Raw genomic sequence first — 13,473 nt, 5'->3', positions numbered from 1 at the left:
TGGTGAAACCCGGGCTGCCGCAGTGGAGCGTGCACACTTAACCACTTGCGCCACCGGGCAGGCCTCAATTTTTCATTTTCATTGTATAGGTCTTTCACCTCCTTGGTTAAATTTATTCCTAGATATTTTATTGTTTTTGTTGCAATTGTCAATGGGATTGTATTGTTGAGTTCTCTTTCTGTTAGTCTGTCATTAGAGTGTAGAAATGCAACTGATTTTTCTAAGTTGATTTTGCATCCTACAACTTTGCTGTAGCTGTTGATTATTTCTAATAGTTTTCTGATGGATTCTTTAGGGTTTTCTATATATAAAATCATGTCATCTGCAAACAGCGGGAGTTTCAATTCTTCATTGCCTATTTGGATTCCTTTTATTACTTTTTGTTGCCTAATTGCTCTTGCCAGAGCTTCCAACACTATGTTGAATAGCAGTGGTGAGAGTGGGCACCCTTGTCTTGTTCCTGTTCTCAGAGTGATGGCTTTCAGTTTTTCCCCATTGACTGTGACATTGGCTGGGGGTTTGTCATAAATAGCGTTTATTATGTTGAGGTACTTTCCTTCCATACCCATTTTGTTGAATTTTTATGGTAAATGGATGTTGTATCTTGTCAAATGCCTTCTCAGCATCTATTCAGATGACCATGTGGTTTTTATTCTTTGTTTTGTTGATGTGGTGTATTACATTGATTGATTTGCGGATATTGAACCATCCCTGTGTCCCTGGTGTAAATCCCACTTGATCATGGTATATGATCTTTCTAATTTATTGCTGGATTCGGTTTGCCAAAATTTTGTTGAGGAATTTTGCACTATGTTCATCAGTGATATTGGCCTGTAAATTTCCTTCTTTGTATTATCCTTGTCTAGCTTTTGTAACAGGGTGATGTTGGCCTCATAGAATGTGTTAGAAAGTGTTCCATCTTCCTCTATTTTTTGAAATACTTTGAGAAAGATAAGTATTAAATCTTCTTTGAATGTTTGTTTAAAATTCTCAAGAGAAGCCATCTGGTCCTGGACTTTTATTTTTTGCGATGGTTTTGATTACTGTTTCAATCTCTTTACTTGTGATTGGTCTATTCACATTCTCTATTTCTTCTTGATTCAGTTTTGGGAGGTTCTATGAGTCTAAGAATTTATCCATTTCTTCTAGATTGTCCAATGTGTTGGAATATAGGTTTTTCATAGCATTCTTTTATAATCTTTTGTATTTGGGTGGTATCTGTTGTGATTTCTCCTCTTTCATTTTTAATTTTATTTATTTGAGACTTCTCTCCTTTTTTCTTGGTCAGTCTGGCTAAGGGTTTGTCAATTTTGTTTATCTTCTCAAAGAACGAGCTTTTTGTTTCATTGATCCTTTCTACTATTTTTTTGGTTTCAATTTTGTTTATTTCTGCTCTAATTTTTATTATTTCCCTCCTTCTGCTGACTTTGTGCTTTGTTCTTCTTTTTCTAGTTCTGTTAGGTGTAGCTTAAGCTTGTTTATTTGGAATTGTTCTTGTTTGCTATGGTTGGCATGTATTGCTATGAATTCCCTCTCAGGACCACTTTTGCTGCATCCCATATGAGTTGGTATGGTGTATTTTCATTTTCATTTGTCGCCAGATATTCTTCGATTTCTCCTTTAATTTCTTCAATGATCCATTGGTTATTCAGTAGCATGTTGTTTAGTCTCCACATTTTTGTCACTTTCCCAGCTTTTTTCTTGTAGTTGATTTCTAGTTTCATAGCATTATTGTCAGAAATGATGCTTGTTATGATTTCAATCTTCTTAAATTTGTAGAGGTTTGCCTTGTTTCCTACCATATGATGTGTCCTTGAGAATGTTCCATGCATGCTTGAGAAGAATGTGTAATCTGTTCTTTTTGGATGGAGTACTCTATATACATCTATTAAGTCCATCTGATCTAGTTTTTCATTTAATTCCACTATTTCTTTATTAACTTTCTGTCCGGATGATCTATCCATTGATGTAAGTGGGGTGTTAAGGTCCCCTACTATTATTGTGTTGATATTGATATCTCCTTTTAGGTTTATTAATAGTTGCTTTATGTACTTTGGTGTTCCTGTGTTGGGTGCATATATATTTATAAATGTTATGTCTTCTTGCTGGAGTGTCCCTTTTATCATTATATATTGCCCCTCTTTGTCTTCCATTACCTCTTTTATCTTGGAGACTACTTTGATATAAGCATGGCAACACCTGCTTTCTTTTGTTTGCCGTTAGCTTGGAGTATCATCTTCCATCCCTTCAATCTGAGTCTGTGTTTGTCTTTAGAGCTGAGATGTGTTTCCTGGAGGCAGCAAATTGTTGGATCTTGTTTTTTAATCCATCCAGCCACTCTGTGTCTTTTGATTGGGGAATTCAATTCATTTACATTTAGAATGATTATGGATATCTGAGGGCATAAATCTGCTATTTTATCTCTTGTTTTCCAGTTGTTATGCATTTCTCATTTCTCTTCCCATGTACTTTGGACTGCTAATTCAGTTTGGTGGCTCTCTATGATACTTTTCTCAGTTTACTTCTTATTTGTCATTTGTTTCTTTGTTCTGATTTTTTGTTTAGTGGTTACCATGATGTTTCTATAAAAGATCTCATAGATGACATAGTCAATTCCCTCATAACCTCTTGTTCCCTTAATCTAAGCAAGTTTCATCCCTCTCCTTTTCCTGTTCTAAGTTGTTGTTGTCACCACTTATTCTGCAATGTGTTGTGAATTTGTGGTTAAAATGAAGTGATAATATTTATTTTTGATGTTTTCTTTTGCTTCAACTTTAGAGTTATAATTAAGTGTTTGCTAATCTGTTCTGATAGAGAGTTGCAATTCTGAATTTGTCTGCCTATTTATCTGCTTGCTCAAGGCTTTGTAAACCCTTTCTTTTTTTTTTTTTTCAGGTATGAGGGCTTTCTTGATCAAATCTTGTAAAGAGAGTCTTTTGGCAATGAATTCCCTCAGCTTTTGTTTATCTGGGAAAGTTTTTATTTCCGCATCATATCTGAAGGATATTTTTGCTGGATATAGTATTCTTGGCTGAAAGTTTTTCTCTTTAAAAATTTTGAATATATCCTTCCACTCTCTCCTAGCCTGTAAGGTTTCTGCTGAAAAATCTGCTGAAAGCCTGATAGGGCTTCCTGTATAAGTTATTCTCTTCTACCTTGCTGCCCTTAATATCTTTTCTTTATCATTGACTTTTGCCAGCTTTACTAATATATGCCTTGGAGAAGGGCTTTTTACATTGATGTAATTAGGAGTTCTGTTGGCTTCTTTTACATGTAACTCCAGCTCCATCTCCAGGTATGGGAAGTTCTCAGTTATTATTTCTTTGAACAAGCTCTCTGCTCCTTTTTCCCTCTTCTCCCTCTGGAATATCTATAATCCTTATGTTGCATTTCCTAATTGAGTCTGATGTTTCTTGGAGAATTTCTTCATTTCTTTTTAGTCTAAGTTCTCTCTCCTACTCCATCGGAAGTATTTCTGTGTTCCTATCCTCCAGATTGCTAATTCTATCCTCCATATTACCAGCCCTCTTGTTTAAGGACTCCAGTTATTTTGTTTACCTTTGCTCTAATCTTTATTATTTTCTTCATTCTGCTAGCTTTCAGTTTAGTTTGGTTTTATCTTTTTAGTTATTTTTTAAAGTCTTTTCATTTCATGTTTATTATCAGACCTTCAATATAGAACATATTGTAAAGATTTATTACATGTGAATTGTAACAGCATTTTTAAATGTCAAGTCCCAATATTTTCTGGTAAATATAGATTTTTCCCTAAACAAAAACAAAAACAAAACCAACAATTTCAGGACATAGTGATACCATCAGCATGACTCACCCAAATTGCAAAAATGGCAATACTTAAAATCATGCGCATTATTTTACCATTTCATAACACTTCTTTTTTAAACTTCAGTAAGTTTCTGGATGTAAAAAGACTCCTTGAAAACTTTATTAGAACATTAAACTACAAAATTCACTTTGGAAAAGTAAGGAATTTTTTTTCAAATTGTTTTTATGATTTTTTTTTTTAATCTGTTAAAAAATATGGTAAAAAATGTGTTGAGAGAGGTGGAGAAAAATGACCTGCCATTTGATGGATACAGTGCATCTGAAAATACGTCAGTAATGTAAAGGAAAAGCTTCAAGAGCAAGAATATATTGCAAATAAGAGTCTTTCAGCAAGATTAACAGGTGAGCAGTTCTTGCATCAATTAAACACACAGGATAGCAGTCTTCTGTAAGATAGAGCTGGCTACGTCCAATGATTTATGTTTTGGTAAAACAATAAGAATCTATGTACTTTTCTGAAAGCTCATCCACTCTATCAGTTAGACATCCAAATTTCAGAATGTGTTTATTCTGGAGTGTTCAGATGGAACACTCTATCTGCCATTCAAGTTTCCTTAGGAGTCTCCCAGCAGAATTACATTAGTATTGTTTTCTATTTAATTGAAATATCTCGTTTATTTTATGGCACCATCATTTTGTTAATTACATGAATTAGTTATTTAAATCCTTTTAGCATCCCATTTTCATAAAAATCCATCGTGTTGATACTACTTTGACATTTGGATGATAACCACCTTGATGGATAACTTTCTATAATATATCGCTGATAGCAGCTGAAAATATAAACATAGGGATGCTGTTTTGTTAGAGTTTATCAAAGAAATTCTCACATCTTTGAGAACAATGTCAGATTCTGCTGTCATTTCTCTAAGCCTAGTTTTCGGGAAATTCTTTTCCAAAAGAAAATCATGTGATTTAGTATAACATTCTATCATATAAGGGTACTTCTTTTCTACAGTAAGAATAGGATCAATTTTAATAACATGATATTTTTTCTTCAGTTGCAGTAACTTTTTTTGACATTCATTTGTAACCAGCTTACAGTTGCCAATGATAGTATGTCATGTTGGGCTTCTTTTTCTGGAGGAAAATCTACATAGTATCATATCAAGGTCTGTTATTATCTGAAGTTTGGCAGCTCCTCCTTTGATAAGACCACAGACAATTTCTTCTGCTCTTATAGGTTTCTTGAGAACTAAACTTTTTTGAAATTTTGGCATCATTTTCACATGTACACTAGAATCTTGATTAGTTATTTTTTGGTTATCTAATGTTCATTAAGACACTCTGAGTTCTATCCTTGAATTTATCCTAGAAAAACAGCATAGGTGGTAAGCAATATCCAGAGATGTAGGGCTCGGATATAGGCTTCTCCATGATCTTGGTATTCTGCTCTGTCTTCTGCTTCAAGGTGAATATGTACTGGTCCAGCATCATCTTCACCACCAGACCACCCATGCTGGTGCTTGCTACTGTTCCCACCCTCATTCTGGCTGCCCAGGTCATGGACAGGGCCTTGTGCTCCTTGCAGCCTATAAAGAAGAGGCCATTCACAGTGGTTGTGAGCCTTTTCTTTCTAGTTCTTTGAAGCATAAATTTAGGTTGTTAAATTGGGATTTCCTTCTTTTATAATGTAAGCATTTACAATTATATTTTTCACTGTGAGCACTGCTTCCACAGCATTACATAATTTTGGGGATGTTGTGTTTTCATTTTTATTTGTCTGAAGATATTTTCTAACTTCTCTCATGATTTATTCCTTGATACATTGTTATTTTTTTATAATTCATTAGATATATGTTTTTAATAATTTTATTTATTTATTTTTCCCTCAAAGCCCCAGTAGATAGTTGTATGTCATAGCTGCACATCCTTCTAGTTGCTGTATGTGGGACGTGGCCTCAGCACGGCAGGAGAAGCAGTGCATCAGTGCGCGCCCGGGATGCAAACCTGGGCTGCCAGCAGCGGAGTGCATGCATTTAACCGCTAAGCCAAGGGACCGGCCCATACATTGTTTTATTTTAAGAATGTGTTGTTTAATTTCCACATATTTGTGGATTTTCAAGCTTTCCTTTTCCTGTAGTTTTTTAGTTTTTTCCCATTGTGAATGAAAAATATTTTGTGTGATTTTAGTCTTTGCAAATTTATTAAAACATTTGTGGCTTAATATATGATCTATCCCAGAGAATAACCCATGCTCATTTGAGAAAAAAATGTATACTTTTCTATTGTTGGATGTAGTGTTATGTATAAGGTTCAATTAGTCTGTAGTATTCCCCAAGCCTTCTATTTTCTTACTGATCTTCTCTCCAGTTGCTCTATCCATAATTGAATGAAAAGTTTTGAAGTTTCCTACTATTATTATTATTTTTCAGCTGTCTATTTCTACCTTCAATTATGTCAGTGTTTGTGTCACATATTTAGGAGCTGTGATATTTGGTGCATATATATCTTAATTAATTGTTATATCTTTTTGGTGAATTGATCATTTTATCATTGTTTAATGATTATTACATGTAATGATGATTCTTCTTTTTTTCTTGTAACATTTTTTAATGTTATTTGATATTACTATAACCACTCCTGCTGTCTTTTTGTTAATATTAAAGGTTTGTGGCAATACAAGCCTTCAAACAAGCCTATCGGTACCATTTTTAAAACATCATTTCCTCACTTCATGTGTTTGTGTCACATTTTGGTATTTCTCACAGTATTTTAAACTTTTTCCTTATTATTATAATATTTGTTATGGTGATCTATGATCAGTGATCTTTCGTGTTACTAATGTAATTGGTTTAGGGTGCCACAAACCACATCTATATAAGAGGGCAAACTTAATCTATAAATGTTGTGTGTATTCTGACTACTCCACCAACTGGATGTTTTCCCATCACTCTCCCTCTTCTCAGGCCTCCCTATTCCCAAAGACACAACCATATTGAAATTAGGCCAATTAATAACCCTACAATTGCCTCTAAGTGTTCAAGTAAAAGGAAATGTTACATATCTCTCACTTTAAATCAAAAGATAGAAATGATTAAGCTTAGTAAGTAAGGCATGTTGAAAGCTGAGATAGGTCAAAAGCTAGGCCTCTTGTACCAAACAGTCAGCCAAGTTGTGAATGCAAAGGAAAACTTTACAGGAAATTAAAGGGGGTACTCCAATGAACACACAAATGACAAGAAAGCAAAACAGCCTTATTATTGAAACAGAACGTTTTAGTGATCTGGATAGCACATCAAACAACATTACCTTAAGCCAAAGCCTAATTCAGAGCAATGCCCTAACTCTCTTCAATTCTATGAAGGCTGATAAAGATGAGGAAGCTGCAGGAAAAAGTTTGAAGCTAGCAGAGGTTGGTTCATGATGTTTAAGGAAAGAAGCCATCTCCATAACATACAAGTGCAAGGTGAAGCAGAAAGTGCTGATGGAGAAACTGCAGCAAGTTATCCAGGAGATCTAGCTAAGATAATTAATGAAGGTAGTTACATTAAACAACAGATTTTCAATGCAGACAAAATAACCTTATATTGGAAGAAGATGCCATCTAGGACTTTCATACCTAGGGAGAAGATGTCAATGCCTGGTTTCAATGCTTCAAAGGACAGACTGACTCTCTTGTTAGAAGCTAATGCAGCTGGTGACTTAAAATTGAAGCAAATGCTCATTGACCATTCCAAAAATCCTAGGGTCCTTAAGAATTATGCAAAATCTTCCCTGCCTGTACTCTATGAATGGAACAATGAAGGCTGGATGACAGCAATCTGTTTACAACACGGTTTACTGATCATTGTAAGCCCATGTAGAAAACTATTGCTCAGGAAAAAAAGATTCAAAATATTACTGCTCATTGACAATGTACCTGGTCACCCAAGAGCTGTAATGGATATGCACAAGATTAATGTTTTTCTCATGCCTGCTAAGACAAGGTCTATTCTGCAGCCCATGAGTCAAACAGTAATTTTAACTTTCAAGTCTAATTAAGAAATACATTTTGTAAGGCTCTAGCTGTCATAGATAGTGATTCCTCTGATGGATTTGGGAAAAGCAAATGGAAAATCTTCTGGAAAGGATTCAAGATTCTAGATGCCATTAAGAACATTTGTGATTCATGGGAATAAGTCAAAATATCAACATTAACAGGAGTTTAGAAAAAGTTAATTCAAGCCTTCATGGATGACTTTGAGGAGATCAGACTTTAGTGAGGAAAGTAACTGCAGAAGTGGTAGAAATGGTTAAGAGAAATAGAATTAGAAGTGGATCCTGAAGGTGTGACTGGGTTGCTGCAATCTCATGATCAAACTTTAACAAATGAGAAGTTGCTTCTTATGGATGGGGAAAAAATTGTTTTTTTGAAACGGAATCTGCTCCTGATGAAGATGCTTTGACGATTGTGGAAATGACAATAAAAGATTTAGAATATTACATAAACTTAGTTGATAAAGCAGTGGCAGGGTTTAAGAGGTTTCACTTCAATTTTGAAAGAAGTTCTACTGTGCTTAAAATGCCATCAAACACCATCGCATGCTACAGAGAAATCGTTCATGAAAGGAAGAGTCAATTGATGCAATAAATTTCATTGTCTTATTTTAAGAAATTGCCACTGAGGCTGGCCCCATGGCTTAGAGGTTAAGTTCAGAGTGTTCCACTTCAGCAGCCTGGGTTCAGTACCTGGGCACAGACGTAGACCATTCATTAGGGACATGTTGTGGCAGCACCCCCATACAAAATAGAGGAAGATTGGCACAAGTGTTAGCTCAGGGCAAATCATCCTGAAGCAAAAAGAGGAAGATTGCCAACAGAAGTTAGCTCAGGGCCAATCTTCCTCAGCAAAAACAAAAACAAAAACAAAAACAAAAACAAAAACAGGGTCCAATTGACACCTCTTTTTTTTTGATCGTTTGTTTATTGTGGTAACATTGGTTTATAATATTGTATAAATTTCAGGTATACATCATTATTCTTCTATTTCTGCATGGATTACATCATGTTCTCATGTTCACCACCCAAATACTAATTACAATCCATCACCACACACGTGTGCCTAATTATCCCTTATACCCTCCTCCCTCGCCCCTTCCTCTCTGGTGACCACCAATCCAATCTCTGTCTCTATGTGTTTGTTGTTATTATCTACTACTTAATGAATGAGATCATACGGTATTTGACCTTCTCCCTCTGACTTATTTCACTTTGCATTATACCCTCAATGTCCATCCATGTTGTCACAAATGGCTTCAATTGCATACAAAACTCTACTTCTCTACAGCTCAGCACCCTCTACTCTATGTTATTGATGTCACAAATTACACCTTTATATAGTGTACCCTGTAACATATAATTGTTTTTATGCACTTGTCTTTTAAATCCTGTAAAAGATTAAAAAGGGGAGTTGTGAACCAAAATTATAATAATACTGGTTTTATATTTGTCCACATATTTATCTTTACCAGAGGACTTTATATTTTCATACTGCTTTGAGTTACTGTATAGCATCCTTTCAAACTCAACTTGAAGTACTCCTACAAGAAAACAAGCGTTTCTTCTAAGTCAATCCATTGGTAATGAACTCCCTCAGCTTTTGTTTATCTGGGGATGTCTTAATTTCTCCCTCATTTTTGAAGGATACTTTTGCTAGGTATAAAAGTCTTGTTTAATGGTATTTTTTCTTTCAATATTTTAAATATATCATCACGTTGCCTTCTGGTCTGCAAGGTTTCTGCTGACGAATCTGTTTATATTCTTATACGGGACCCCTTGTACATGATAAGCTAGTTTTCTTTTGCTGCTTTGAAGATTCTCTCTTTGTCTTTGACTTTCCACAGTTTGATTATAGTGTGTCTCAGTGAGAGTCCCTTTGGGTTTATCCTAGCTCAAGTTTTTTAAGCTTCTTGTATTTATATGTCCATTTTTTTCCCTAAAATAAGGATGATTTAGCCACTATTTTTTCACATAAGTGCTCTTCCTCTTTCTTTCTTCTCCTTCTCATAATATGTACATTGGTCTACCTGATAGTGTTCCATAAGTCCTTTATGCTGTGTTCGTATTTCTTCATTCTTTTTTTTTCATTTTGTTCCTCAGACTTGATAGGTTCAAATGTCCTGTCACAAGGTCACTAATTTGTTCTTCTGTCCATTCAAGTCTGCTTGTGATCCCTTCTGGTGAATTTTTCAATTTAGTTATTTTTTTTTCTGCCCAAGAACTTTGTATCTCTTTGTTGATAGTCTCATTTTGTTCATATATTGTTTTCCTGGTTTCCTTTAGTTTCTGTCTGTGCTTTCTTTTAGCTTTTCGAGCATATTTAAGGCAATTATATTAGTCTTTTCCTGGTAAGTCAGAATTTTGTGTTTCTTCAGGGTTGGTTTCTGGAGATTTATTATATTTCTCTTAATGGGCCATATTTCTCTTTGTTTGATGCCTGTTATCTTTCGTTGAAAATTCAGCCTTTGAAAAAGACATCTACCTCTCCTAGACTTTCTGGCCTGGGTCCATGCCATGAAAGACTGTCAATAATCATCTTGTCATCTAGGGTTATAATATTCTCAGGCCTCATCTAGGTATATATCTTCATTGGGCTTGTACATGTGTGATTTTCCCAATTCTGTATTCACAACTGCTTTTAAACGTCTTAATTTTCCTAAAAGTTTCACTTCTGGTTATTCTCAGAGCCTTAGATGTTCAATTGTATTCCTTTGACCATAATCTGATACACCAGGTGCCTGCAGGTCTGCAGTCCCACTGCTGCTTTCAAATGCTTTGGTGCTTACCAGTACTTTCAGTGATCTCCAGTCTGATAACCAAGCTATGCCCCCATTCCTGCCTGAGCTCCAAGTCAGGTGAGGCAGAAACCAGTTCCTCTGGCATCCCTCAGAAAGACCAGAACATTGCAAATAAGATCCACCTTTTTACTTCATTTGCAAAGGAGGAACAAGGGATTAGGTAACTTCCCTCCAACCACATCGTGTTGGGTTAGGGAAATGGTAAATGAAATTTCCTGTTGTTTTGAGTGTGGCTTTCTTGGTTGAGCATTTGCTTGGTTTCTACCAATCATTGGCTGATTTCTAGAATGCTTACATAGCTATTTCAGTCAATCTGTTATTGTTTACTTGATATTCTGTGGGGAAATGAGGACCTGGAGCTTTCTTGTCTACCATCTTACTGACTTCACTCTCCATTTCACACTTCTTAAGAAATCAATTGAAGGCTGTAATTTTGCTATTGAGTACATAAAAAAATCCACTAAAAATTATATATTTTTGGTGGAATTTTTCCTTTTATTTTTCAATAGTGTCTCTTTACATCCTTATTAATGTTTTTACCTTAAGTTCAATTTTGTCTGACATTGGTGTTGATACAACAGTTTCTTTTGTTTACTACTTGCTTGATATTCCTTTTTCCAGCTCCTAAATAAATTATTTTTGTTATTTAATTCTAATAATTTCTTTTCTAAAAGTATATAGTTGCATTTTTGATCAAATATGATCATTTCATCTATTAACACTGTGATTACTCATATATTTAGACTTATTTTCTCTTTACCATCCTTATCCTCTTTCTTTACCTCCTTTCTCACTATCTATTGAATTGATAAGGATATTTACACATACTTTTCTTTCCTTCTGTTGGTTTGGATATTTGATACTTGTAGTAGATCCTGTGTTAACACGTCCCTACTTTAATAACATTGTTTTAATGATCATGAAACAAAATTTCAGTCAAATATGAAATAAATATATGATTATGGTACCAAAAAGACAACAGTAATGCATTAATACTCATATTATATTCATGTAGCTTTTCAAAACCAAGGGAAATTTGCTGTGTAATTCTCTCTTTAAATTTTAAAGAAAAACAAAAACTCCAAGTGGTCACATGAAATAACAGAATTGAACATTGTCTTTAAAATCTACTGTTTAAACACCAAGGGTAAAAATCATAAAGGAAAATATTGATATATTTGGCTGTATAAATATTTTAAAATTCTTTACACAAAATTCATCAAATAGAATTAATGACAAAGGATTAAAATCTGTGCTATATAAAGTGCACACATGTATTAACAAGAAAAAAGTGTTTCAACATAAAAGTGGATAAAGTCCATTTATGAGAAACCCATAAAAGAAAAAGAACATTTGGCTGATAACTAAACATTTCAACCCTTCTGTCTCCTGTAGGATATTCTAGAGTCTACCTGCAGGGCTTGAGGTGTCATACTGTTGGCTTGAAATCAGTCATGATGAGAGCATTTACACCATGGTAATGAGCAAAGACTGCATATCAGGGTTGTTTTATTTTCTCTTGGAGAGATAGTTGTTAAATATTTACAAGCACACTACTGCATATATTCAATCATTGCTCATCACTTTGATCCTTTTCAACTACATATAAACATTCTCAAGTTGTCTATGCAATCTTTAAATAAATCCTGACTCCTACATACATCCTTCCCCAGCTATCATACCGTCTCTGTTTACCTTCACAGCCAAACTTCTTCAAAGAATTGACTACACTTGCTGAAATCATTCTTCAACAAACTTGTTATTTTTTTCCACCACTATTCTCTTGAAATAGCTTATGCTGAGCTCAACAGCCTCCATGAACCATCAATTCTATTGATAGTTTTCCTTTACCTTCCTGATCTCTTGGCCATATTCATTTCTATTGACCATAACCTACTTTTTGGAAATTCTCTTGTCCTTGAGCTTCAGTGGCACATGATCCTGCTTTTCTTTGAATCTCTCTAGCTTCCCCTTTTCAGTTCCCTTCTTCCCATTTTTCACCTCTAAATGTTAGTATTTTCCAGGGATTATTCTTGAGTCATCTTCCCTTCCCGACTCTCTTGATGGGTAATTTCATCCATTCCACTGGGTTGAAATACCACCTATACACCAATGACTTCTGGATTTGCCAGAGTCATGGCCTCTCCCCTGACCTACAATTGTTTACTTGACTTCTTCCCCTTCAGTGTCTCAAAAGCATCTCAAACTCAACATATCCCAAACTGGAACCATAGATTTTCTCCCCCTTCCCCAAACCAGAGGTTCTTCAGTGTTCCCTATCTCAATAAAATGCACTATCGTATAAGCCAGAAATTTAATAGTTAACCTTGGGATCTCTGTGTTTTTCACCTCCCACATCACCCATCTGGGCTTTCTTTACCTTCCAAATATCTCTCAATTATGTTCTCTTTTCTCCATATCCCCTTCTATCACCCTAGGATAAGCCTCCATGATCTCTCAGCTGGATAATTGAAATAGCTCCCTAACTGCTCTTCCTGGCTCTACTCTTTCTTCTCTTCAATACACTTTCCACACTGAAGCCAAGAGAACTTTTAAAATATGAGTCTAATCATGTCACACTACAGTCTTAAACCCCTCAGTGGTTTCTCATTGCTTTTAGGATAAAAAAACAAACTCTACAATGACCTAGGGTCTTGCATGATCTTATTCCATGCTCATGTATCCAGTATCATCTCATACCACTCTAGTCCCTCTGTACTCCAGACACATCAGCTTTCTTTCCATTTCTTGAACAGAACCTTCACACATGATCTTCCCATTGCCTGGAATGCCCTTCCCACTCCCACCCTCCATTCACTTTGCTGACTTCTATTTAATCTTTATATCT

The 13,473-nt window shown here is 35.1% G+C and overlaps 1 long non-coding RNA gene and 1 pseudogene across 6 annotated transcripts in view; both read right to left on the bottom strand.

Moving 5' to 3' along the window:
• The window catches only part of LOC147911862 (uncharacterized), a 128,866-nt gene that overhangs the window by 49,222 nt on the left and 66,171 nt on the right, over positions 1-13,473 (bottom strand). The window lies entirely within an intron of this gene.
• On the bottom strand, positions 4,060-5,159 carry LOC101398446 (cytosolic 5'-nucleotidase 3A pseudogene; annotated as a pseudogene).

Source organism: Ceratotherium simum, chromosome X (genome assembly GCF_057802395.1).
Source record: "Ceratotherium simum simum isolate JZ-2026a chromosome X, ASM5780239v1, whole genome shotgun sequence".
NCBI lineage: Eukaryota > Metazoa > Chordata > Mammalia > Perissodactyla > Rhinocerotidae > Ceratotherium > Ceratotherium simum.
This window is presented reverse-complemented; position numbering and strand designations above follow the sequence as displayed.